A 26,611-nucleotide genomic window follows, 5' to 3' on the forward strand; every position below is an offset into this window, starting at 1 on the left:
GGGGTGGCGGGTGGGAAGCCGGCTTAGAAGTTTGTTGGAGCGGCTGGGGAGTCGGAGATGTAATTGATTTTGAAGTTGTAGGCACCACTCTTCTCGAAGCCATATTAGCAATTTAAAATTTCAAACTATGTAAAAGTCTTTTTAACAGTTAATCCAAAGCAAGTAGTGAAAGTATTAAAAGTAGCAAAAGTTCCAGACCAGAAATCCAAATCACTTTCATTTCTTCTTGCTAAAAAGTTTCATTCCTGCGCCATTTTAAGTTCACTTTCACTCAATCCACCCCAGGTATAGGGAAGATCAGGATATTCCAAGTTAGAGTAAAATCCAAAATAGAAAGCAAACTTCCAGGGTCGGTTTGTCTGCATATAATAACTCACAGTTCAATTTAAGTTGCAGCGGTGGCGGCGGCTTCTAGCTTCGCCAAAGCGAAGGCGTCCTGGATCGCGGAGAATCCTCGGGGCTCCGGAGGAGTTCTAACCTACATCGTCCACATAGGACGACTCGGGAACTCAACTCCTACCCTGGGCAGCTCACCGATCCCCCTATGCCCGGGGGAAAGGTATCAAGCCGTTTGACAGCCGATACTTGCTGTCAAAACGGCTTTTACGCGAAAACAGGCGGGAGGCAGCTGTCGGCTGCGTCCGACGAGGTCGCCTGCACACCGGAAGTCCCCACGGTGAGACCTTCTGACTATTACCATTAAGATACATCTCATTTCGAAGAAGCAAAGTTATCCATCTTATACTCTTAAAAATAGCCAGATCTATTATGTACTGCACATGTACATCACAATACTATCAGCTCACATACCTAACCATGTTGTTTTGGGTACCAACCAATGAACATCCAAATAGGCAAAATGGGAAAAATAGAAATGTGGAAGCTTGTAATTCTTGAATCTTAAAAAAAAACCTTATGATCCACAGTAAATGAATGGGACAAAATGTAAACATATTGCCACATTACATTTAAAACCTTCACAGAGGTATCACACTTATTAAAGATAATAGAAAACAACCTACTTATTGTTGATACCAACATGATTTTATATGTGTTTAGATGAAGATGCCACATGGTGATGGTTTTCTATTCTGTGTTAACACATAACATTTTGTTTGAGGGCTCAAAGAAATTGTACTAGGCAAGATGACATGTAAGACCTTGAGCAGAAGGCTTAAATAGGCACTCACATGGCCTTTTCTTCCTCTCACAGATTTAATTTTAAAATATCATTTCAAAGATTATTGCAGAGTTGAAAACTTGATGATGGTAAAGAGGGAATGTCAGATATTTAGGAGGCAATCTGGTGCCAAAAGAGAATAAGAATCTGCTCTTTGTATCATAAGTTATAAATATCTTTTCTGGTTTTTTTCCTCCCACAATGACTTTTAGAGAAAGATATTGAAGAAGCCTAACAAGCATGCTCCTTCCTACTATCCCAAATATTTTATTGCAGATATTAAACTTTTTCATAGGTTCAGTTGGCAGATAGCAATCATTATAGACTGTCACCTCACCTATTATGCAAAGCATGTCATGGAATTTATAGGCAGGTTGGGAGAGGATTTGTCTCTGTCTAATGTGCATGTGCTCAGCAAAAAACAGCAAAATGCTATTAGTGCATAGAATTTGTCTGCCTGCCTTCATTTTGGCTGTAAACAAAAAATGTGTCACTTTGAATGAATAATATTGAAAGTATAAAAGAAAAACTACATTACTACATTACATTGTACTCTAAAGCTCAACATCAATAAAGAACACGAGTATGCACAAAATGTGTATCCACATAAAAGTTAAATAAACTGATTTAAACATACTGTCAACTCTACAACAAACCTGGCTGCAGCCATCTTGCTCATTCTAAGTTGCCACAGAATTGGGATGGGGTATAGAGGATTTCTGCTAGTCTAAACATTTCACTGTCCCGTGGGAACCAAGGTAATTTCTGTCAGTTAGATGGGGGAGCTTTAGCATTTGATGGGAAAGCCCGCCAAACTGTTCTATTGGGGAACGTAGCAGATTGCATAGCAATAGGGTGGGAAGTTCAACTTTGTAATAGTGTTTCCCTTTGAAGGGGATTTCAGACTTGGTTTCATTTTTGACCGTGCCAATACTATGTAGCCAATAAACATGTTCTTTGAGGAAACCTCTAGCCTCAGAGTTCTGATTTGTTTGGTCTCGTCTATCGGAACGTTGACACATAGAATCTTCAGTTTTAAAGGCAATCTGAAATTGAATATTAAGAAGGCACAAAAAACATTCTGAATAGTGCCTAGAGTACTTCCAAATAGTCCATTTGGAATTTGACCTTATATAAATGAAAAAACAAACAAACCAAACAAATAAATGTGTATGTACATGCATACAAACACTCACATACACTCAAAATTCATAAAGATCTTGGTAGATTTGAGTATTGGGTACTATCCAACAAGATGCAGTTTAGTGGTGAGAAAAGTAAGCTCCTGCACTTAGGCAAGAAAAACCAAATTCACAGGTACAGAATAGGCAGTACTGGTTCAACAGTAGTGCCTATGAGAGAATTTAGATGTCCTGGTGGACCATCACTATGAGTCAGCAGAGTGTTGCAACTGCTAAAAAAGCCAACATAGTCCTAGGTTACATCAACAAGAGGGATAGTATCAAGATCATGGGAAGTGATAGTACTATACTATACTATACTACACTAGTGAGGCCACACTTAAAATACTGCATCACGTTCTGGCCACCATGATACAAAATAGATGTTGAGACCCTAAAAAGAGTTCAGAAAAGAGCAATAAAGATAATAAGGTGTCTGGAGTCTGAATTGTATGATGAACAGCTAAGGGATCTAGGTATGTTTAGCTTAAGGAAGAGAAGGCTTCAGGGAGATATGATAGCAGTCTTCCAATGCTTGAAGGCTATCACATGGAAAAGAGGGTTGATTTGGTCTTCATAGCACCTGAAGCAGGACAAGAAGCAATGGGTGGAAGCTTGTCAGAAGAAAACCAATTTGGAAATATGGTGGAATTTCCTGACAGTGAGAATGAGTAATCAATGAAGCAGAATGCCTCCCAAAGTTGTGGGTGCTTCATTGCTAGAGGTTTTCAAGAAAAGATTGGGCAACTATTTGTCTACGAGGGTATAAGAACTCCTGCCTTGAGCATGGGGTTGGACTAGAAGACCTCCAAAATCCCTTCCAGCCCTTTGACTCTATGCTTCTACAGTATAACCTAAATAAATCAACCATCCATGATTATCTTGGCATTTACAGTTTGCAACTTCACTTTAGCAATTGATTAGTTGAGCTTTCCTCATCCTTGTTCTACAACAAAAGGACAAAGCCCTTTACCACTTCACCTTACCCATGTGCTAAGTTAATTTCAGTTTTGACCGAGAACTCTATATCTAATCTGATTTAGTATAAACCAATAGCAGTAAGGACATGGCTATTTCCTGTTGCTATACAATTTGACTGAAATTTAAAAAAGAAACTTCATATGTACATGCATGAAACAGCCAAGCTTTGTTCCCTACAGTGTGTTCTATTCTAACCTGAAACAAAACGGTTGGAAAATACATACTCTGTGTCAAGATCTGAACACTCCAAGCAGCTGTTTCAACCTTTCAAATATTAGAACATTTTGCACATCCTAAATTCATAGATCACACTAAACTAAAATGTGTGTGACTAGTTTGTGACCCATGGCACCTTATGAGCTTAGCTATAATTGTGTAGAAAAGTGAAATTATAATCCTGCAAGATATCTTAGACCTCAGAAAGAGCTGGTGATCATCCGTGCAATATGGTTCTCATTGTAAAGGAATGCATAAATGAAAAAAAATATTTACTTTACTTACATAAGTACAGTGAAGTAAAGTGTGTACATGTGTATATTTAAAAAGTTTGACTGAAGTACTGACTTAAAGTACTGATGCATAATAACTAGCACTTTTACAGACGATAGCACCATTGAACTTAGTATTACACTGGTAAGTAAGTGAGAATAGATTTTGCCACTTTTGGCACATCTCTTGGTGGATCTTCACAGCACCACTGTTTGTACTCCTCAATTTTTTAAAAGCACCTGGAATGTTTTTCACAACTGCCAACTCAATATGATGTGAACTGTGTGACTCAATCAGTTTTTATTTCCAGCTGTCCAATAACAGAACGCAAATAACTACATTGTCAGCACCCTACTCCATCGATGTTTAGTTCATGTTGTTCATTTTTCTGGCATTTTTAAAAAGAATATTTTCAATGAAGGACAGATAGAGAGCCAGGAAGATTGATTTTTTTATTTGTTCCATTACATTAATAGCACCTGCAGCAATGATAGCATCCTAGCAAGATGGTACACCAGCTGAACCTCAATAGAGAGGAAACAGAGATTGGCTTGAGTCCAGGAAGACAGGATGACATATGTTTATTTTTTATTGTATTTTAAATTATTGTTCTACTAGGCTTATATGTCATTCCAAGCATGGCAGATCTAAAAACTGTAATAAGATAAAAACTAAAATACTACAAGGGGAAACTGATGTACATTTTTTGATGTTGCAAGATATCAACATGGACCCACTATAAGCTCTGCAGAGCATTAACACTGCACATAGAAAGGTTAGCTTTTGTAAAATTCTAGCTACATTGCAGCTGAGCTAGAATTAAATTATCTCAACTGCCATATATACTGTAGATGACAGTGAGATCACAGAGCCATGGAGTTACTTCTGGGCTGGTCTAGTTGCATGAAAGTACCCCCATTTGTTATGCTCAGTTGTAGCCTCCCAATGTTTAATAGCAGGTCTCTATCTGTGGGGATAGCTGGATGCATCAGAATAAGCGATAGAGCTACTGCTGCCTTTTTGAAGTAAATGTAATCTTCAGACAAATATTTAACTTCACTTGGTTCCTTTACCTGTTACTTACTGTAACTAGGCAGTCTAGTTCAACAAGCACATAATGCCAATATAATTTTCTGGTCTATTCACAAGATATACCTGAAAGATCAAATTGTACTGTGAATGTATCAAGTTTTTACCCATATCAAGGCAAAATGTTTCAAAGGAATGAAGAGAAGTGATAAAGAGTATGTAAGAGTTTATTAATTCAAAATATTGCAAATAAGGAACATTGTGTTTGACTTGTCTTGCTATTTTTGGTAAGAGTTGTTCAGCCAAAGTCCTCCCACACTTCAGCTTATTCTATTCCTGTTTAGCAGAAGTTGTGAGATATTTTAAAATTATGTAAAACTATGGGATGGTGATAGATAATGAATTTCAGAATACAGTGCTACCACTGCTGAAGGTCAGGTATGAATTTGACACCATTGTCATCAAGGCAACTTTGAAAAGATGGCACTGTTAGAGATAGAACCAGATCTTAAAGAGAATAGAACAAGTGTCACTTCAAAGTCAAAAATATTGCCTCATTGAACTTGACAATGTGATCCTGACTGTGTTTACTCAGAAAAACTAGGGCTTCAGTAGGTATTCTTTCTTAAGGAATGTGATTAGGTTTCTGTCAGGTCTAGTCCAAACAACATAGAACAATCCAGCCAAAATTTAGTTCTTTATTTGAGGTAATCTTCAAGAGAGAAGTTCTCAATTTACAACTGGTCATTTAACAACTGGCCTCAGAATAATTTATAGCTATTGTACATTTCCAGCCATTGTAAAATGCCATACACACACACTTGCCACATGACTGCACTTTGGACGCTTGACAACTGGCTTACTTTTATGACCAGTTGCAGCATCCCATACTCACATGACTGCAAATTGTGATGCTTTTTTCTGGTTTCCAGTGTTTATTGCTGGAAAGTGACAGAAAATCACTTAACTGAGTGATTCACTTAACAACCACCATAAAAATGGTTGAAAAATCAGGCCAGGTCACATGAGTGCCTTAACTTACAACTACAACAATTTATAAGTGAAATTCCAGTCCTTATTGTGATTGTAAGTCAAGGACTACCTGATACCTTTTTTTTTTACTTCAGTTTCCTACTACCCTGCTTAGGATAGGGAGCATAAAGAAAATACTGATCTCCATAAAATGTATTCATTTCCTACTGAGATAGTAGTAGCTAGCATGGTCAATTTTGTCCCTTACATTAATTGCCAAACAACATGGTCCTGGCAATTTCCATCAATATTGTGTCTAGGGATAAAAATTGCCTCTATGTACAACAATCCTGATAATTTTCTCTGGGATTATTTGGTTTTAAGGCATTACCATGACATTAATGCTATGCATAGCTGGGCTTCTAGACTTATGAATCCCTGCGCTCACACAGTTACCTATGTGAGCAGCCAAGAGATGAGTAATGAAAGAGGAGGGACAGAGGGCAAGATTAAACACTATAACATGCACATATATGCACACACATACATACACACATATAAAAATATAAATATATACGTATAGGATTACGGCAAGCTAAGAAATTGCAGTGTTTGAGGCCTTTCCTTTTTCAACTGCATATCTGTGTATCACTTGCCTTCCTTTGAAATCTAAGTTTGTAAAACTGCTCAAGAGTGGGCCCAGCCATGATCTGTTCTGTGCAAACATGTGGGTGCTGCCATAGTAACAGTAAAAGAACACCAAGATGAAGCTCTTTCTGATTAATGTAATTACACAGCAGGCATATATAATGCCTTTAAGCATAGTTCTTTTTCTGCATGAAAAAGAAAGATGAAATGTCAGTAATCTATGTCACATGTTCCTTAACTTTGAGGGGAAAATATCACTGAAACATATGTATGCATGTGCTACAGTAGATTTTATGTGTTTATCTTTGCAAGCATTTTTGCCTAGATAATTAAAGTATAAACAGATGGGACATGACTGGTTAGATAAGGTGAAAGAGTAGGCTTGAAAAGAGACAGGGAGCATGTCTATACAGCATTCCATTGAATATAGATAACAATCCTATACAGTTACTGATCCAAGCATGTGTGTCTACATACAAAGTACTAAATTAACTATGGTTTTTCAACCATAAACCATTCTAAGGCTTTGATGCCTCATTTGCTAAGTATGTATGGCATTACTGGAATATTCTTCAGATGAAATTAAGGAAGTTCAATTGCTTACTTAAATATGTTTAATTAAGTATTTTCAGAATCTGAGGAAGGAAATTACTTACACTTTTTATGAGCATCTAATATGCATAATCAGCAGCTCTGTTTGTTTCTTTCTCATCTCTCTATCATAAGTTGTTCATACTATGCTTTCTAAGAATTGTAAGAGTTCTTTTCGCCACATATCAGAAGGGCATTGGGTTGACAAAAGTTGTCATCACCACATATTTCTAATTAAGTTTCCCATCACATTTATATTTCTGACTACAAATTTATATTTTTCAAGACTGCATCTTCATATACTATGATTCCTCAAAAACATTTTGTTTTGTCATTTATTTATTTTTATTTATTTATTTAGAAAATTTATATTGCTGCCTACTCGCACAGGGCAACTCAAGGCGGCTTAAAGGACATAAAAACATAATATAAAAGATATAAAAATAAAAATAATAAATAATAAAAATAATAACCCTCCCACTCCAGTGACAACACATATTCATACCAGTCATGGAGCCATTTAATGGACTCCATCCTGCTCTGGGTTCCCCAAGCTCGCTGGCAGAACCACGTCTTCAGGGCCTTCCAAAAGAGTGTTAGAGTGGGGCCAATCTAATTTCCGGAGGATGATATTGCAGAGGGAGGGAGCCACCACAGAGATGACTGTGGTGTCTTCTGGGTCCTGCCAGATGTGTCTCCTTGGGGGATGGGACCTGCAACATTCTTTGCCTCCCCACTCTAGTCGGTCAGGTAGATGTGACTGGCAAAAGACGGTCCCTCAGATAACCTGGTCCCAATCCATGAAGGATTTTAAAGTTTACAACCAGCAGGTTGAATTGCACCCAGAAGCAAATCGGCAATCAATGCAGCTCCTGCAGAAGAGGTGATACATGTGCACACCAAGGTTTGCACAAAATTATGAGGCGCCACTGCATTTTGCACCAACTGGAGCTTCCAGATGCTTTTCAGGGGCAGCCCCATGTACAGCGTGTTGCAATAGTCAAGATGGGAGGTGACTAGGGTATGAGTGAACATGAGTAGGGATTTTGCACTTCTCTATTTCTTTCCAAATATCCCAAGTCCTCCTAAGATAGTAGTGTAGATTTTCACAGCTAGTATTTGTTAGGCTTTAGGGTTTAGTGACCACAGACTGGCCAACAGATTTCCTACTATTTCATCAACAATTGTGTCTGATCATTTCAGGGCAAGGAAATCTGCTACACAGACTCAGGTAACTAAGCAGGGACTGACTGGATTCCTGTTTTTATAGCTAGCTTTCCTGACTTCTAATTGGCCTTTAGTCAATTGTAGCATAAACAAAGGACTGATACCACCAAAAGAGCAATTAGGCTGGGGCATTAAACAAAAAACCAATCAGAGACAAATCCTCACCAACCTGCACCAATCAGAAACCAGCTTGGCTAAAGACCAATCAGAAGTCAGAACATATAGATATATGTTTGTGTGTAGCCTCAGGCCTCCACTCTCAACTCAGCTGGCCTGCAAATAATTCTGCACAAAGTATAGGGCGTTATATCCCATGGTCACAAGTGCCTTTCTTTTTTTGTTGCCGTGCTGGGGTCTGATTCTGAATCTGTCAGTAGCCAAGACAGCATCTGGCTCCCCCACATTTAGGAAATCCATCCTCAAGGGCTTTGTTAATTAAAAAAAGATACTTTTGTTTGATGACCTTTTTCTCTTAGCATGATTTTGCTTTGATTAAATTTAAGGAGCATTCCAAAGAGCTAATTATATTTATGTGCATTAAACAACATATTCCAATTATGAGTTCTGCTGAAAGCAATCAGATATTATTTATAATATTTGGTAAACAGATGGACTTATAAGGGAATAGAAACAATGTATTTCTTTGTATTTTATACTAAGGTTGATTAGCATTTGAATGATGTAATCTTCATTCTATATTAAGAGTTCCAATAAGTCACTTCTATCTCAGCTCCAAACTCCATTGATTTCAGTAGGTCTCAATCACAAGGAAACAGGCATAATATTGTAATCTCAAAGTAAGAGGGCTTCAGTTAAATACTGAATTCAAATAAATGAGTGATATTTACCACAGCAAACAGACTATCTCAGGGAGATGATTTAAGAACCAAACAGGGCATTTTAGGGTATTCCAAATAGCCAGTCCTCTACCCACACATTCTGTTATACTCATACAGATCATGCAGTATGCTACAGATCATCTACATTAGTGTTAAGTGGGTCAGTTTGTGTTGCTCTTTATTATTTCTTCCTTCAAAAATAAAAAAGTGAATTGCATGCTTTAAATTGAATTTAGGAGTTTATTGTATTGCTGGGTTTGTTTGTTTATTCCAGAAAGAAGCCATTCTCAAAAGCAAAAGAGAATAAATGTTTGCATCAAAATCATATTTAGAAGTAAATATGCATTTCAAGAATCATTCTGGGTAGAATGCCCCAACTCTAAAGCACTGTACAAAAGCATGATACGTGCAGGCACATCAGCAACAACAAGATTTGATTACAAGAGGACACTTTTTTTCCATTACAATGAGTCATGGCTCTTTAGGGGTTGAGAAAGACATTTCCTTCAGTTATTGAACAACACACTACTTCAATATACCTTCAAAACCTTGCACCAAAGGGAACATTATGGTATCAGCCTTCAAAATTGCATGCTGTGGCTAAGAAACAGGACTTGAGAAAAGGTTTTCAGATGGGATGATCAATATTTGCATATTCATTCAGTTGCCTACAATTTGGACATTTTTCAACATTAAAAATATCAGGTTTTACTTCCATACGTCTTTGATAACTGTAAGGATTGATGTGTTTTGTTTTTCTATGGAATATAGCTAAGATAAGATAGATAAGATAACCTTTATTGTCATTTTTTTACTGTGGGCACAACGGCACACATCAAAAATGAAATTTAGTTGCCCGCTCTCAAAGTGAAACACGTACATGACACGCCCTAAAAACATACTATATACCACATATGTATAGACCCACACCCCTACATATACATAACAAATAAATATTAAATACTGTCCATCTTGAATATATAATGGAAGGAGGAAGCTTGAGAGTTCACAAGGTTAATGCTATATGGAATGAAACTATGACTGAATCTGAATGTTCTGCTGTGGATACCACGAAGCCTCCTCCCAGAAGGTAACAAGGAAAACAGGTCATGAAGAGGATGTGTAGTGTCCCAGATAATCTTGCGGACCCTGCTCAAGCAGCGCTTCTGTGCTATGTCCTGGATGGGAGGGAGGGGACTGCCAATGATCTTTTACGGCCATTCTCACCATTCTCTGCACTGCCTTCCTATCTGAAGCAGTGATGCTTCCAAACCAGACTGTGATGCTGTATGACAGGATGCTCTCGATCATCCCCCTGTAGAAAGTGGTCAGGACTGGGGAAGGAAGATGTGCTTTTCTCATGCGACGCAGAAAATGCAGGTGCTGCTGTGCCCACTTCACCAGTTTCTCATTGTTGAGCGACCAAGCCAGCCTACTCGTTAGCTGCACACCCAGGAATTTGATGCTGGTAACCATCTCCACTGGTGAATCATTTATGCACAAAGATGTGTGGCTGTGCCTGCCTTTTCTGAAATCAACAATGATCTCTTTGGTTTTTCCAGTATTTAAAATTATTTAAAATTCTCTTTTTTTCTGGCCATTTATTCTTTTTAAAAACCTGAGTGACATCCTTATCCCTCTATACACAAAGGGGGACATGATAGCAGTGTTCCAATATCTCAGGGGCTGCCACAAAGAAGAGGGAGTCAAGCTATTCTCCAAAGCACCTGAAGGCAGGACAAGAAGCAACGGGTGGAAACTAATCAAGGAGAGAAGCAACCTAGAACTAAGTAGAAACTTTCTGACAGTTAGAACAATTAACCAGTGGAACAACCTACCTCCAGAAGCAGTGAATGCGCCAAGACTGGAAGTTTTTAAGATGAAACTGGACAGCCATTTGTCCGAAATGGTATAGTGTTTCCTGCCTGAGCAGGGGGTTGGACTAGATGATCTCCACGGTCCCTTTCAACTTTTTATTATTATTATTATTATTATTATTATTATTATTATTATTATTATTATTATTATTATTATTATTATTATTATATCTATTTTCAGCATAAATCTCTCACTATTCATACCGTTTAGCCATAAATCTGATAAAGGTGAAAAGCCTCATAAAATACAAAACAAAATTACCAATTATTGCTCAGCACTACAGATATGGTTAACTATAAGGGATTTGTGATCTCAGAATATTCACCCATAAATTCTTTGTAGGAATAAAGGAATCTATCAATTTTGGTTTCTATGATATTAGAATTTTGCCAATTTGGTGAATTTTTTTTTAAAAAAAGGTCAGGTGAAATGAAACCCTTATCCTTCTGTATTAGCCTAAATCAATGTTGAAATAGTAATTTCTTAATGTCTATACAAATATGGCACCAATAGAAGAGAATATATGTAGCTCGCGATTGAATTGTGGAGTCCTTAGTGCTCTCTGAACTTGGTTATTTTCTTGCAGATATTTCATTACTCAAACCAGGTAACATCATCAGAAGGGAGTGGAGTTTTTCTCTGTTAATATAAAAGTAGCTTGCCCTATCAGTGTTGGTGGGAGTGTTGGTGATTCCTTCATTGGAATATTGTTTACTGTTAGTCAAAGAGCTATCTTTCTGGACAAGGCTCTAATGCTGAGAAAGGTGGAAGGAAATAGAAGAGGACGACCAGCTGAAAGATGAATGGACTCAGTTACAGAAGCAATGAGTGAACTGTTGGGAGAACTGAAAGATCAGGTTAGGGGCAGATCATCACAGAAAAAATCTTTCTACGTGGTGACTATGAGTTGAAAACCAACTTGATGCACATAATCAGTCAATCAAGAAGGACAGAGGAGATTGAATCACAATTATATGATTTATAAAAGTGAAGTGCTGTCTTATAAACTGTATCTACTTGTAGTGATTCTGCACAGTCGAAGACAATGACAAGTTTTTCTGATAATTGATATTTATGTCTTACAAATATAAATTGCAGGTGCTACAATGGATACAATTTAAAAAATAAAAACAGGTGCAAAACAGCATTTGTTTTTCTGCTAAAACTATGTTTTTTAATCTATTTTAAGTAATACTGACTGTTCCTACCTGGAATGTATGTATCAAGCTAATTAAGTCCTTCAAACAAAACTTGAAGTTGCTTAAAAGATATTAAATGCGTTACTTTTCATTGCATTTTATTGAATTTTGATAAGTAGTAGCTTACTTATCAGAATTCATACCAATCAGGAAACCACACTTACTCTAGTACAATGAATAAGAATTATTTCAATCAGATATAATTAAATCATTACCACCAGATAAGTAGACTATCTGTCAAAGCTGACTCGGCTTCAGCGTTGCACCTGCTTTCAGCTCCCAGTTTGCCAAACAGGGAGGGAGGGTTGATAAATTCTTAGGGAGTGGGGAGGGCTGAGGAATGCATATGAGCCTTTTGTTGCTTAAGAAAGTTTACACCTCAAGGTCACATCTCGTGAACTGTTCAAACAGTGCAGACTGTCTTTCCAAAACAAAAGAACTGCTTTGGATTGGTAAACGATGAACTATGAGTGGCCCATAGGGGGAGAAGGCAGTTTACCTATGTTGCTTTTTAGAGGGAAACCTCAGAACTGACTTTGCTTCTGCTGTGCCTAAATGGATCTTTCAATAAAGTTTTATTCTGGTAACCTTTACATTCCAGGGAGTTTCTGTTTTTGAATATGCCAAATAGAACAGTTGACATTAACTCAGTTCTTGCAGTAGTGCTTATCTGGACCCCACCAGGTCAGTAACCCTGAGATGTTGGCAACAGACAAAGAGTTGGAGAAGAAGAAGCCAGGAGAGCTCTTGGCTTGAGAAATCCTGGCAACATTGCAAGCTGGGTGAGGGATGCTGCCAGTGGCCACATGCCCTAAACAGAAGGCCAAAAAGCCAGAGCAGCAGCCAGTGGGCTCAAGGGAGCAGTTGAGAGATGCCCCATTGAAAACCTGCTGGGCAGCAGGCTGAAGACCCTCCCTGGTCCCCACAGGAGTCAACATGATCTGAGGGTGCAAGTAGAAGGCGAGGTGACCAGCCAAGTGGGATGACCCGATTGAGTGGAAGCTCCCAGTTGCTATCTGCAGCCCATCAGTGGAGTAGCTGAGGGAGAAATTCGACAGTCTAGAGATCAAAAGAGTGGTGTCACTGGGAGCTGTGGCATGATGGCTGGGATGGGGGGGAGTAAAGTTGCTTACCATCCCATCTTCTCCTCTCCTGCAGCTGGTGATACCAGCACCTGCTGGTGTGATTGGATCCCACACACAAGGAACGGTGGCAGCGGGCTCCCCCAGTGTGGCAATGAGCAGTCCCCGTAGCTCAAGCAGCAGCTGGACCCCTGCTCCCCTCTCACAGGCAGCAGTAGCAGTCCTGCCACTTGGGTACATTGTGGTGAGAGAAGAATGACCACCAACATCCCTGATGGTTAATTTTGATGGGGGCCCAGACAAGCTGGCTCACTTCCTTTCCCAGATATGGCACCACATGGAGCACTGTGGGGGAATGTACCCAAATGATACAGCTTGGTTCACTATGTGGCATCCAACCTAGAGGGCTGTGTGGTTGGATGGCTAGTGTCCTTGCACCATGGCTAAGCACCAGAGCTGGGCAACCTGGATGCATTCATGCAGACCCCAGAAGGGCAGTTTGAGGACCCTATGGTGGCCCATTGCGCAGAAGCCCGTATCTGCATCCTTAAGCAGGGAAAGCAGCCAGTGACAGAATACATCCAGACTTCCTCAGCCTAGCTCAGTGGTGGCGAACCTATGGCACGGGTGCCAGAGGCAGCACTCAGAGCTCTCTCTGTGGGCATGCACACTGTCACCTCAGTCCTAGGCCTTCAGCTGGGTTTTATAAAACCTTTTCGCTATTGGACTTCACCGCCTGTGCAAAAAAAAAAAAGGTTCAATCAATTAGTCAATTTCAACTTCTTGCGGAAAACAAATCTTGCAAAGTTGGAATTGATTGATTGGACTTTTTAGTCCCACCCAGTCTGCTATTACCACCACAGCCACGCCCACCCAATGGACCACGCCCACCCAATGGACCACGCCTACCCGGCACCCGATAATGCATAAGTGTTTTTGGGTTGCAGTTTGGGCACTCGGTCTCTAAAAGGTTCGCCATCACTGGCCTAGCTAGTCACTTGGGAGATTGGCCCAAACATATGTTAGTCTCCTACTTCCAAGAAGGGCTGAACCAAGAGCTATACCAAAACTGCCTAGCTAGAGGGATGCTGTGCAACCTGCAAGCGTGGTACCGAGTGGCCAATGAAGCAGAGATTGACCTGATGGAGTTCTGAGAGCACACTGCACTGGAGGTTCAACCCCACAAAGCACCTGAGAGATGCCTGACCCCAGGGGTGGCAAGGGAGGTGCCCCCCCGGCCAGAGGAGGCAAACCTCATCAGAGCCTGGGAGCCTATTTCTGTTGCATAAAGGAGGGCCACTGAGCAGCTGGGTGCCTTGCGCTACAATCAGCATCTGCTCCTCCATCTGCCAGCCAGCCCAAAAAGAAGATGCCCCCAATGAAGCCAAAGGAGAAGACACACATAGGACAGTAGTTGAGTTCTCTCCCCAGTCCAGCAAGGAAGAGGGATCTCCAACCCTCACCTGACTGGGTTCAGTCTTCTACAAGAGTGACAGCAAGGGAGAAGATGACTCGATGGTAAGTGGCACCATCATTCCTATGACAGCCAGGGTGGAAATCTTGGTGCCCTCCTCAGGGGCGAGGGAAATCCTCAAGCATGAATGGACTCAGGGTGCACCAGAATGTGTAGTCAGCTCCAGATGGTGAAGTGATTGGGACTGAGACTAAGGGAATTAAAGCAACCCATAGAGTTTTCCCAATCGGATTGGTCTATAACAGGTGGTATGCCAGCTACCTGTCTGACTGAGCTAGTGAGGCTCAAAGTGGGGACCCAGATAGAGACTATTAGATTTATTGTAGTTCCCAGGATGACTTAGGCCATGGTCCTAGGTCTGGTGTGGTGACAAAAGTGAAACCCCTCTGTGAGTTGGGATAAAGATAAGTGGCAAATGTGGAGAAAAGCCGCTAATTGGCAAGAGCCAGGGAAAGTGCAAAGAGCTGGCCATGTGCCTGTGGTTAGGAAAGTAAAAGTGGAAACTGTGAATCCACTAACAGGAGGAGATGGGTTAGAGCTGCTGATTCTGGCAAAATATCGTGACTTGGCTGAGGTTTTTAGCAAGAGAGAGTCAGATGTGTTCCCACCTCATCAACCCACCAATTATGTGATAGAGATCATTTAGGAGCTAAGCAGCCCATGCCAAAGATGTACTTGATGACTCTCAACGAGATGGATGAGCTCCGAGCATTTATAGATAAAAATGTCAAGACTGATTTGCCTTTTCAACTAGATTTTTTCCCCACTCATATCTTGACAATGGAATGCAAAGGTGGGAAGGGTGATATCTAGGCAACCGAGAGCCAAGGTCACTCACACAGGAGCTCGAAAGGAGAAGTGGACTGTTTCTATAACAGGAAGCAATAGCAATAGCACTTAGACTTATATACTGCTTCACAGTGCTTTACAGCCCTCTCTAACCAGTTTACAGAGTCAGCATATTTTCCCCAACAATCTGGGTCCTCATTTTACCAGCCTCGGAAGGATGGAAGGCTGAGTCAACCTTGAGCCAGTGAGACTCGAACTGCCGAAATGCTAGCAGCTGGCAGTCAGCAGAAGTAGCCTGCAGTACTGCATTCTGTGCCACCACAGAAATATTACTATTGGACAATGTGAATACCCAGTGGGTGGGAGTGAGGGAATCTATTGTTTAATTAAGCAAGCCTTTGAGTGGTAAGGTAACATTTCAGTAAAGTATTGTACGCTTGGTAAAATCATGTCCCAGGAATTTCTTTTTCTGGAAATGTCAACTGGACAGTTGACATTAAACCAGCTCTCCACTGTAGCAGCCTACCTGGACCCCACCAGGACATTGGCAGCTTTGAAATGTCAGCAGTTGATGGAGAAGTGGATGGAGGGATGAGACCAGAGGGAGCTCTCTCTCCAGAAAACTATGGTGGCAGCCCAAGCTGAAGCCAGAATTCAAGGGCCAGCACACACAGCCCTAGTGGCAGCTGGCCTCCCAATTCAGGCACCCCAGGCAGCAAGAGGACCAAATGCCACCTTCCTTCATAGTTCAGTTCGATGGGAAGCCCAACTGTGTGGCTTACTTCCTGACCCAGGTCTGGAACTATATGGAACACTATGGAGCAAGGTACCTGGACAGGTGCACCCGGGTCAACGCCATCACATCTAACCCAGAGGGGGATACAGTAGAATGACTGGTGTCTCTCCACAATGAAGGGGTTCTGGAGTTGCAAGACTTGGATGCTTTTGTGCAGCTGTTGCGAGACAGGTTCAAGGACCCTGCAGCAGCCTGGTGTGCGGAGATCTGCATCCACTCCCTATGGCAGGGCAAGCGGTCAGTGGCAGAGTACATCCAAGACTTCTATGGCCTGGTGGCTCACCTGAGCGATTGGCCCAAGTGCTAGTCTACCAATTCTGTGAGGGGCTGAGCAAGGAGCTGTACTGCAACTACCTGCCCTAGGAAGTACCAGGCGACCTTTGAGCATCATATTGGTTGGCCAAAAAATGGAGCTCGACCTGATGGAGTACCTGGAGCATGCAATGCATAACAGATGGCCCCACTGGATGCCCAAGAAATGCACAGCACCCCATGGAGGGAGAGAAGAGGCAACCCCTTCCAAGGGAACCTTGATTTTATAGAGGAGTCACAACATGAAGACAGCACGACACTTTGGGTTCGTAAAAAATCTCCACTTAGTGAAGAGGCAGTTCTGATGGCCAAAAATGAAAAAAGACAGAGCCTTATGTGGCCAGCTGTCCTGTGGGTGCTTCAATGAAAAGTCTGCCCAGGAAGCCCCCTCCCTCGAGTAACTGCAGTCAGTGGCCAATCCAGTGAACCCCTGGGAGGTGATCTCTATGGGTTTTATTGTGGACTTATCAGAAAGCACTGGGAATCTATTACAGACCTGTTTTCCAAGCACGTGGGGTGCCCAAGGATCCTCTCCACCCGATCCCTGGCTAAAATGTTCATGCACCACATCTATCGATTCCATGGAGTCCCGAAGTGCATCATTTATGTGCAGTTCACATAAAATCTTTTGGTGTGAATTCCTCAAACTATAGACTCCTCACAAGGCCTTAGCTCAACCCATCATCTGAGTACCAATGGAACCTGTGAACGAGAGAACTCTGTTCTGGAGCAGTACCTATGGTGTTATGTCAATTATCAACAGACCAATTGTGCCAAGCTTCTGCCTTTCGCAGAAGTAGCATATCTAGACTCGCGCCAGTCCGGCTTCCGGCCTGGGCACAGCACGGAAACGGCATTGGTCGCGTTGGTTGATGATCTCTGGAGGGCTCGGGATAGAGGCTGCTCCTCTATCCTGGTCCTGTTAGATCTCTCAGCCACTTTTGATACCATCGATCATGGTATCTTGTTGCACCGGTTAGAGGGGTTGGGTTTGGGGGGCACCGTCTTACGGTGGTTCTCCTCCTACCTCTCGGACCGGTCGCAATTTGTGTTGGCAGGGGGGCAGAGGTCGACCTCGAGATGCCTCACTTGTGGGGTACCACAGGGGTCGGTCCTCTCGCCTCTCCTGTTCAACATCTATATGAAGCCACTGGGTGAGATCATCCGTGGTTTCGGGGTGGAGTTTCATCAGTATGCAGATGACACCCAGTTGTACATCTCCACCCCGGACCACCCCAACGATGCCGCAGAAGTGATGTCCCGGTGCCTGGAGGCCGTGAGAGTCTGGATGGGGAGGAACAGGCTTCGACTCAACCCGTCCAAGACCGAGTGGCTGTGGTTTCCGGCGTCACGACATAGCCAGTTGACTCCATCCCTGGCTATCGGGGGCGAGTCATTAGCCCCCACAGAGAGGGCCCGCAACCTGGGCGTCCTCCTGGATACTTGGCTGTCTTTAGACGACCATATGACAGCCGTGGCCAGGGGGGCTTTTCATCAGGTTCGCCTGATACGCCAGTTGCGCCCCTTTCTGAATCGTGATGCTCTACGCACGGTCACTCAAGCCCTCGTTGTTTCCCGCCTGGACTATTGCAACGCTCTCTACATGGGGCTCCCCTTGAGGTGCACCTGGAGGCTCCAGCTAGTTCAGAATGCGGCCGCGTGGGGGATCCTGGGGGCCTCTAGATACTCCCATGTAACACCTCTCCTGCGCGAGCTGCACTGGCTGCCTGTGGCCTTCCAGGTGCGTTTCAAGGTGTTAGTAACAACCTTTAAAGCGCTCCATGGCAATGGACCTAGGTATTTGCAAGACCGCCTCCTACCAAACACCTCCCTTTGACCAGTCTGCTCCCACAGAGAGGGCCTCCTTAGGGTGCCGTCGGCCAGACAATGCCGGCTGGCGACCCCCAGGGGGAGAGCCTTCTCTGTGGCAGCTCCTGCCCTCTGGAATGACCTATCCCCTGACCTACGTACAGTTGCGGACCTGTGCCTTTTTCGCCGAGCCCTGAAGGCCCATCTATTTCGTGCGGCCGGCCTGGCGTAGTTTGATTATGTTTTAGTGGGGTTTTTGTATGGGGTATTTTTAGAGCAGGCCTGTTATTTAATTTGATTTTAGAACAGAAATTTGCGTATGTTTATCGTGGTTTTTATTATCGCCTGTTCACCGCCCTGAGTCCCGTAAGGGAGATAGGGCGGTATATAAATTCAACAAATAATAATAATAATAATAATAATAATAATAATAATAATAATAATAATAATAATAATAATAATAATAATAATAATAATAATAATAATAATAATAATAATAATAATAATAATAATAATAATACAATAACTCTATATATAGTAGTACAGAATTTACCCCTTTCCGGGTAGCTAATGGAGTGGAATTTATGCCCATGCCAGAAATTCCTTGGGGCCAACCATCCAATATATTACAGGGGAAAAAGATACCTCATAGTGGAAAGAAGCCAATATTGTGCTACTATTGAAGAAAGGTCAAGATGTTACAAAGATAAAGAATTATAGGGGTTTTAGTGGATTTTAAAATAAACAGACAGAAAACAACAATGCTTACTAAGAATATGACCCCGTAGGACTGTGATATATTGAATATAAAGTCTGGTTTTAGGGTTAAGAAAAAGGTGAAATATTGACAAATACAAACCAAAACTGTTCAAAATAACTATGTGCCTGTCTGGAATGATATTAAAAAGAACTTATTAAGATGGGATAAACTGCATTTATCACTATTGGGTAGAATTTATGTAATTAAGATGAATGTCTTACCAAAGATGCTTTTTTTGTTTCAGATGTTACCAATACTTGCAACTGATACTTCATTTAAACAATGGCAGAGGGATATTTCTAAGTTTATATGGCAAAGGAAAAAACCAAGAATTACTGCAAGATGCTAAGAAAAGAGGGGGTTGGGGTTTACCAGATTTGAAACTGTATTTCGATGCTTGTTGTTTGGTCTGGCCAAAAGAATGGGTGAATAAGAGGCTACTTGATTCAGAGGGTCATGAATTAAGATTTAGATGGCAAGTTATTTATGGTATGATAAGATTAAAGTAAATGTTGGTTTTAATAACCGCTTTGTTAGACGTGCCATTCTAAGAGTTTGGAATAAATATAAAACAAGGTTTTCTCTTTGGGTGTCCCCTCAGAAAGCTTTTTTAAGAAAAGAAATGGGGGCAAAGCCAGACTGGTGGACCTATGATAAAATAATATCATTTAATCCTGGTGATCCGATCCTCAAACCTAAGGAAGACCTAGAATCAGAAGGACTCTAAGGAGGACCTAGAATCAGAAGGAATCATGTCTGCCATTAGTTTATGTATTTACAATCGAAAGAAAGATTTAAATTAGACAAAAAGACTTATGGGTTTGAATTTGTTAAAAATGAATTGGAAATCCTACTGTGTAGTAGTGATGAACTTATTATTGTTAAGGTTTATAAAACATTATTGAATTTGAATTTGGAAAATTAATATGTAAAACATTGTATGATTCAGTGGGCAAGCAACTTTGGATATAATGTAAAGCTTGAACAATAGGAGAATATGTGGATGAAAGGTTTAAAATTTACACTAAATTACAATTTAAAAGAAAAAAATTATAAGATGATCTATCATTGGTATTTAACACCAGATAAGTTGTCAAGAATGTATAAAGGTATTTCAAATGAATGTTGGAAATGTAAATGTAAAGAAGGGACTTTTTATCATGTGTGATGGACATATGATAAAGAAAAGAAATATTGGAGTAGGATTTATATTTTAATATTGAAGATTCTAAATGTGAATATAAAAATAAAACCAGAAACTTTTCTTTTGGATTTAATGGAAAAAGACTTGGAATTTTTTTTTCGAACTTTGATGTTATATATGTTGATGGCAGCAAGATTACTTTATGCACAAAAATAGAAGGACACTTCGATCCCCACAATGGATGAATGGCTGCAAAAGTTGATGGAGTTAGCAGAGATGGCTAAATTGATTGCTTCGATAAAAGAAAAAAAAACATAAATACTTTTGTTTCTACTTAGAAACCACTTCTGGATTTTGTGTTTGAAGTGGAAAAAAAATGAAACTTTGATTTTGGGTTTTACCAAGTAGATAGATCTGTTGATATAGAAATGGCTAGTTTTTACTATTATGTAAAAAGAAAAAGTTGAGGTTTGATGTTACTTTCTTATTTTACTGCACCAAAGGGAGTCAGAAGTCAACACCTTTTCTTTCTTTTTTCCTTCTTTTCTACACTCTTCCCTTCCCTTTTCCCTCTCCTATTTTTCCTATTAATTTGATTTTGTATTTTTGTATTTTATACGATAAACTAATAAAAAATAAAATCTAAAAAAAAAACCCCAGCTGACTCAGCTTCAGTGTTGCACCTGCTTTCAGCTCTCAGTTTGCCAAACAGAAACTGGAGGAGGGTTGGTAAATTCCTAGGGAGGGGAGAGAGCTGAGGAATGCCTTCTGTTGTCTGAGCAAGTTTACACCTCAAGGCCGTATCTTGTGAACTGTTCAAATGATGCAGACTGTCTTCCCAAAACAAAAGGACTACATTGGATCGGTGAACAATGAACTGTGGGTGGCCCATAGGGAGGAAAAGGGAGTTTACCTATGTTGGGGGGAAACCTGAGAACTGACTTTGCTTCTGCTGTGCTTAAATGGATCTTTAAATAAAGTTTTACTCTTGATAACCATTATGTGCCAGGAGTTTCTTTCTTTCTTTCTTTTTGGAATGTGCCAAATGGGATGGTTGACACTATTGGAAGTCAGCACCCACCTATCCTCCTAGAGAAGGAAATATTTGGGGGGATATTAAAAAGGACAGAATATTATATTTTCCCAAAGGAATAATAGAAAATCTTAGGCAGAAACTCCCCCCAAGTCTCCCTTCCCCAAGCAGAAAGCAAGCAGGCCAGCTTTTAGAAATGTAGATTTGATAATCTTTTCAGAAAGACTGGAGCCAGGAAGCTTGGAGCTGATGGGATTAGAAAGACAAAGATCCCTAGAACCAACAACCCCTCAATCAAAAAAAATCCAACACAGGACATAGCCATCAGCCCCAGTCCCAGGGAAGCAGGATATGACCTTTAGGACATAATAGGATTAACCCACCACCATCAGAATACCAAAAAGGACACACTCAAAAGCTTGCCAGCAACAGACCCTTGTGTCTGTGGGTGGATTTCTCAGACCCGCCCATTTGGAGCAAGGGTAGTAAAGGGAGTTTTGAGTTTGAGCTCAAAGGCTACTTTGGAAAGAAGGTGAACACCTCTACATTTTCACTTTAAAGCCCAGTGAGCGGAAATGTGTGTATGTCTGTGTGTGTGAGTCAGAAGAATTTCCCCAATCACTGTTGGATTTTGCTCTCTCTGGCCTTTTATAACCACAGAAAGGATCTGTTCAAATGACAGACCCTGGAAAGCATGGGGGTTTGGCCAGAGTGCAGGACTTTTTGTTAGGAAAAAGGGAGAGGCTGTGTGAAAATGGAATGGAATGAGTGAATGAGAGAGTTGAACCTGGGCAACCGGCTGAAACCACTGGTCAAAGTTCCAGTCTTCTAGGAGGGACCCTCATACTCTGCGAAAAGGAAGTCAGAATCCTCCCAGATCACTTTGTGGTCTGAAACTGGGACAAGGGGCTAGGGCGGCATCAAAAGTCACCTTGCCAAGAGGCTAAGGTGGCTTTAAAATTCGCCTTGCCAAGGGGCAAGGGCTGAAAGATTGCCTTGCTGGAACAGGGGACTCCAGGAAAGAGTCACTCTGGGGATGCAGGAGAGTAAAGAAAAAGACTCACTGCGGGTAAACAGGTCAGAGTCTTGCCTGAAAACATGGGAAGCTCTGATTCCAAGGTTCTGCCGATGTCTCCTTTAGGGAGACTGCTAAAAGCCTGGGATCTAAAAAAGGTTCCCCTTCCAGGCAGGAATGAAAAAGATGCATGCACACCAATTATGTAAAGAGTGGTCTTTGCTCAGGGCTTTGCTGGGAAACCAATTTGGTTAAATAAAGGTAATTAAAAGGAAAAGGAAAATAAAATATAGGAATAATGATTTCTCTCTCTCTCTCTCTTTCTATGCAACCACATGATATGTTTAAGATTTGTGCCTTCTCTAATTTGAACTGAAATTTATGATCGGAATGACCAGGGTGTGAAAACTGGGTGTTCTGTTTTCCTCTCCTTTACTGTGTGTGTGTGTATCTGTGTCAAGGTCTTTGGGTCTCTCTAATTCCTAGAGACAAGAATTTTAAAATTCTGCTAGAAATTCTGCTTAAAATAAGCCATCAAAAGAAAATACCCTCATCCTACTTTGTCTGGCCAGAAAAATAGGGTGAAAAGAAATGTGGGGTTTTTTTTTCTTTCTCTCTGTACTTGTAAGAACAGCCCAAAGTTATCAGAAGGGAATGTTTAAGTTCATACAAAAAAAATTCATTCTTGCACATACTGTATGTGTTTGAGTGGGTTTCATCTGTCTACTTAACATCTGCAATGTTAACCTTAATGTCTTTTCAAACTCTGCCTGCAAGCTATCCCTCCCCCCATTTTGCTTCTCCATTTCTTATCCTCTGTTCTCCATTCCTTTGTCTGACCAGTACAGTCTCTCCTGGGAGAGTCACCCATAAAGGGGAGAGGGGATCTTGTTCTCATATCTTTCAGCCCTGCACAGACAACCCCCACAACCCTTGGAAGCAGAGCACACTGACCCAGGCTCTGCTGCCTCCAGAGGAGACCCTCCATTCATTTGAGCCAGGAAATTCAGTTTGAATCCAGCCATCCACTAGAAAGTCACCATGCAACCAGAGTAGAACAGATCTTCCAGGTCCTACATCACCCAGATGCCTGTGAAAGCTGCAGAGGAAGGAAGGAGCCCTGGAGCCATTGGCCCCCACATGAAGCCTCAAAAGACAACTGGAAAACTATGGGGGGAGGGTGGAACCTCATTTAAGATTTTCCTTCTTGCCCCATTTGTATTGTAATTAAGCCAATCAAATGGATTCATGGAGGGAAGACATTTGGGAATGGTTGGCACAGCAAGTACTGAACACCCTGGACTTCTTCTCTGGTGGGGGGAAAATTTGTGGAGGATGTTTGTATTGCCTGTTTTGTATTAGTAGATGCATATGCACACACACACACACATACACACACAGAGAGAGAGAGAGAGACAGACAGACAGACACACACACACACACCATTCAGAATCACACTAAAATTATCCCCTTCAGCTACCTTCAGTAAAGTTCTCCAGGCTGGTTCTTGCTCTGTGGCACTAAGGCCTTTGCATGCATACCTTCCTGCAAATTCCAAGGGGTAGGGAACCAGGCCCCCTCAGGTGATTTGCAATTCATATGCCCTCACTGAGCAAATAGCAGAAAAGAGATCTCCAAACCCAAGCCCTGAATATGTTGTACTGGTGGACTCATAGTGGGAGTCCTAGGGCTCACTGTGTGCATATTAATAGCCTGGGTTGCACACTGGCTTAACTTTAATTGGACATCACAAACCTGGATGCACTAAACTAGGAGCTAAGGCAGGTCCAGAAAGCAACCCTTGAAAGTGGGCAGCCAGTGAATAAAAGCACACATTAAAAATGGAATTAAGAACAAAGTTAAAACGTACAAGTTAAAAATGAAAATCAAAATTTAAAAAATCATTAAATTACAGTGTTTGATCCATGTTTGCAATACAATCTGAAATATTTAAAATGTTCTAACAGCTATTTAATATAAAAAGTAAATATGGAAATTTTAAGTCCAATAGTGTGGTGGTCCTCAACCTTTCCAGCTTTATGGACCAGTGGGGAGGGGGAGGGGATGGTTCCACACAAGTGGTGGGCAAGTTCTCACATGCAGCCCCATTTGCACAAGCAGTGGGCACACTGCTCACACAAATGGAGCTTAGCATGCACATGTGCTCACCCACTGCTCGTGCAAGAGGAGCTGTGCACACACATATACTTGCCTGCCACTTCTGCGGTCCGATTCAGAATGGGTTGCAGTCTGAGGGTTGTGGACTCCTGCAATAGAGTGTATAGTATCAGAGAACCTATTAGATTTCATTGTTACTCATTTTCACCTTCATATCAGATTTCAATCCCAATGAAAAAGCCCTCAGGTTTTATCTGTATGGGTCAGATGTGTCAAACACAATAATTGTAACACTTAACATGACAAACTCCATAAATTCAAAGCACTCTGCAGACATTGTCTGAAGACTTTATTTAACAATTAGGAGAAAAATCTCTTTCTCACAAAAAAATAAAAATAAAATAAAGCAGATGGATATGATAATTTGTTGCTAGTGTTGTTCTCTCTCTATTTTTATTGGAGATGCTGACACTCCAAGTACTGTAAGATGGTTAATGTTCTGCTACTACAGCAGCTAACTTCACTCTAATTTCTTTTTGAAGGGGGGGGGGTTAGAGATGAATCATTTGTTATGAGCATGTGTTGACTATTCTAATATTGGTATCATATTGACACCCACCCACTCAACTTGAATGCTACAAAGAAAGTTAATGAGCACTACCAAACCTTGTAAACTTTACCTCTGTGGGCAAGTACTTGTTCATCCAAATCCTCCAAAAGTCTCATGCTTAAGACATATTCATTTGGGATTGGGGGAAAAAGTGTATTTTATTTACCTGGAAAGGACTGTAATCATTACAAGGCTTATAAAATAATACCAAGCCTTGTCTTTTTTGAAAAGATTGTTGGTGCTCTATGAGCTCAGTTGTTTTCTTACAGTCATTTCATCATTCAAACTAGATAACATCATCAGTTCTAGTAAGGGAAAGGTGTTTATATTGGCTTGTTCTGTCAGTGTTGGTGGGGATGGTCTTGGAGGTTTTTTTAGTTGGGCTGTTTACTGTTATACTGTTATACTGTTTATTGTTATACCTTAATTGGGGTATTGTTTACTTCTTGATTGTTGGCACAGATGAGAGTAGATTAACACCAAATTAACATTTGATCTGATATTAACTTGGTGTTAATCTATACTCATTTGTGTCAACAATCAGACCATAGGTCTCAATGTAAGCCTGCCATACCCTGTTAAATTTAATTTAATAGGGTTTAGCAGGCCTATATATCCAAATAAGGTTGTGCATATTTTCTGCTATACATTATTTGATAGGGTATAGCAGGCCTATATTGAGACCATAGGTGTGTAACCTTATTTGGATAAAAAAAGGACTTTCATGTATTTTGGTCTAGTTTTTATAGGTTTAAAAATGCAATGTGCTTTATGCAGGCTGCTTTTAAATATCATTTGGAAATGTCATCTGATTCTTAGTACATGTATTTTAAGGTATTGTCATTTGAAAGCTCTGGAGCATTGGGTTTACAACATTTGAAACCTTAATTATATCAACCAGGGCTTTTTTTCTCATAGAACGCCCAGAACGGAGTTCTGGCACCTTTTTGGATGGAACCTTGTAGGGTAGGCAAGGCAAGTTGTATGATGTGTGTGAGTTCCAGCACCTTTTTTTTTTTTTTTTAGAAAAAAAGCACTGATATCAACTATTGGCACTCTGAGATTAGCAGAGGTATGCTGCTAGCAGGACCAATTAGAGCAATGGACTGAAGAGTTCCAAATTCTTTCTTAAGGTAGTCTCTTTATCTTGACCTCTTTGAATAAAGAAACTTCTGCTTATAATTTGGATGCATCATTATTAAATTACAGTCCTACAGCATTTGACTATACAGAAGGTTGCCATTTGTCCATATACTCAATATGAGACAGAATACAATCTGAACAAAGAATTTTAATAATAGTCATTTTTTTCCAGATAAAATTGGAAAGACTCTTTTAGAAGATTATTTCTTAAAAGCTAACACTGTTCTTTTAAACAGAGGAAAGGTAAGAAAGGGAAAAATAATAATAATAATAATAATAATAATAATAATAATAATAATAATAATAATAATA

Source organism: Protobothrops mucrosquamatus, unplaced genomic scaffold (assembly GCF_001527695.2).
Source record: "Protobothrops mucrosquamatus isolate PMUCROS unplaced genomic scaffold, P.Mucros_1.0 scaffold250, whole genome shotgun sequence".
NCBI classification, from domain to species: domain Eukaryota; kingdom Metazoa; phylum Chordata; class Lepidosauria; order Squamata; family Viperidae; genus Protobothrops; species Protobothrops mucrosquamatus.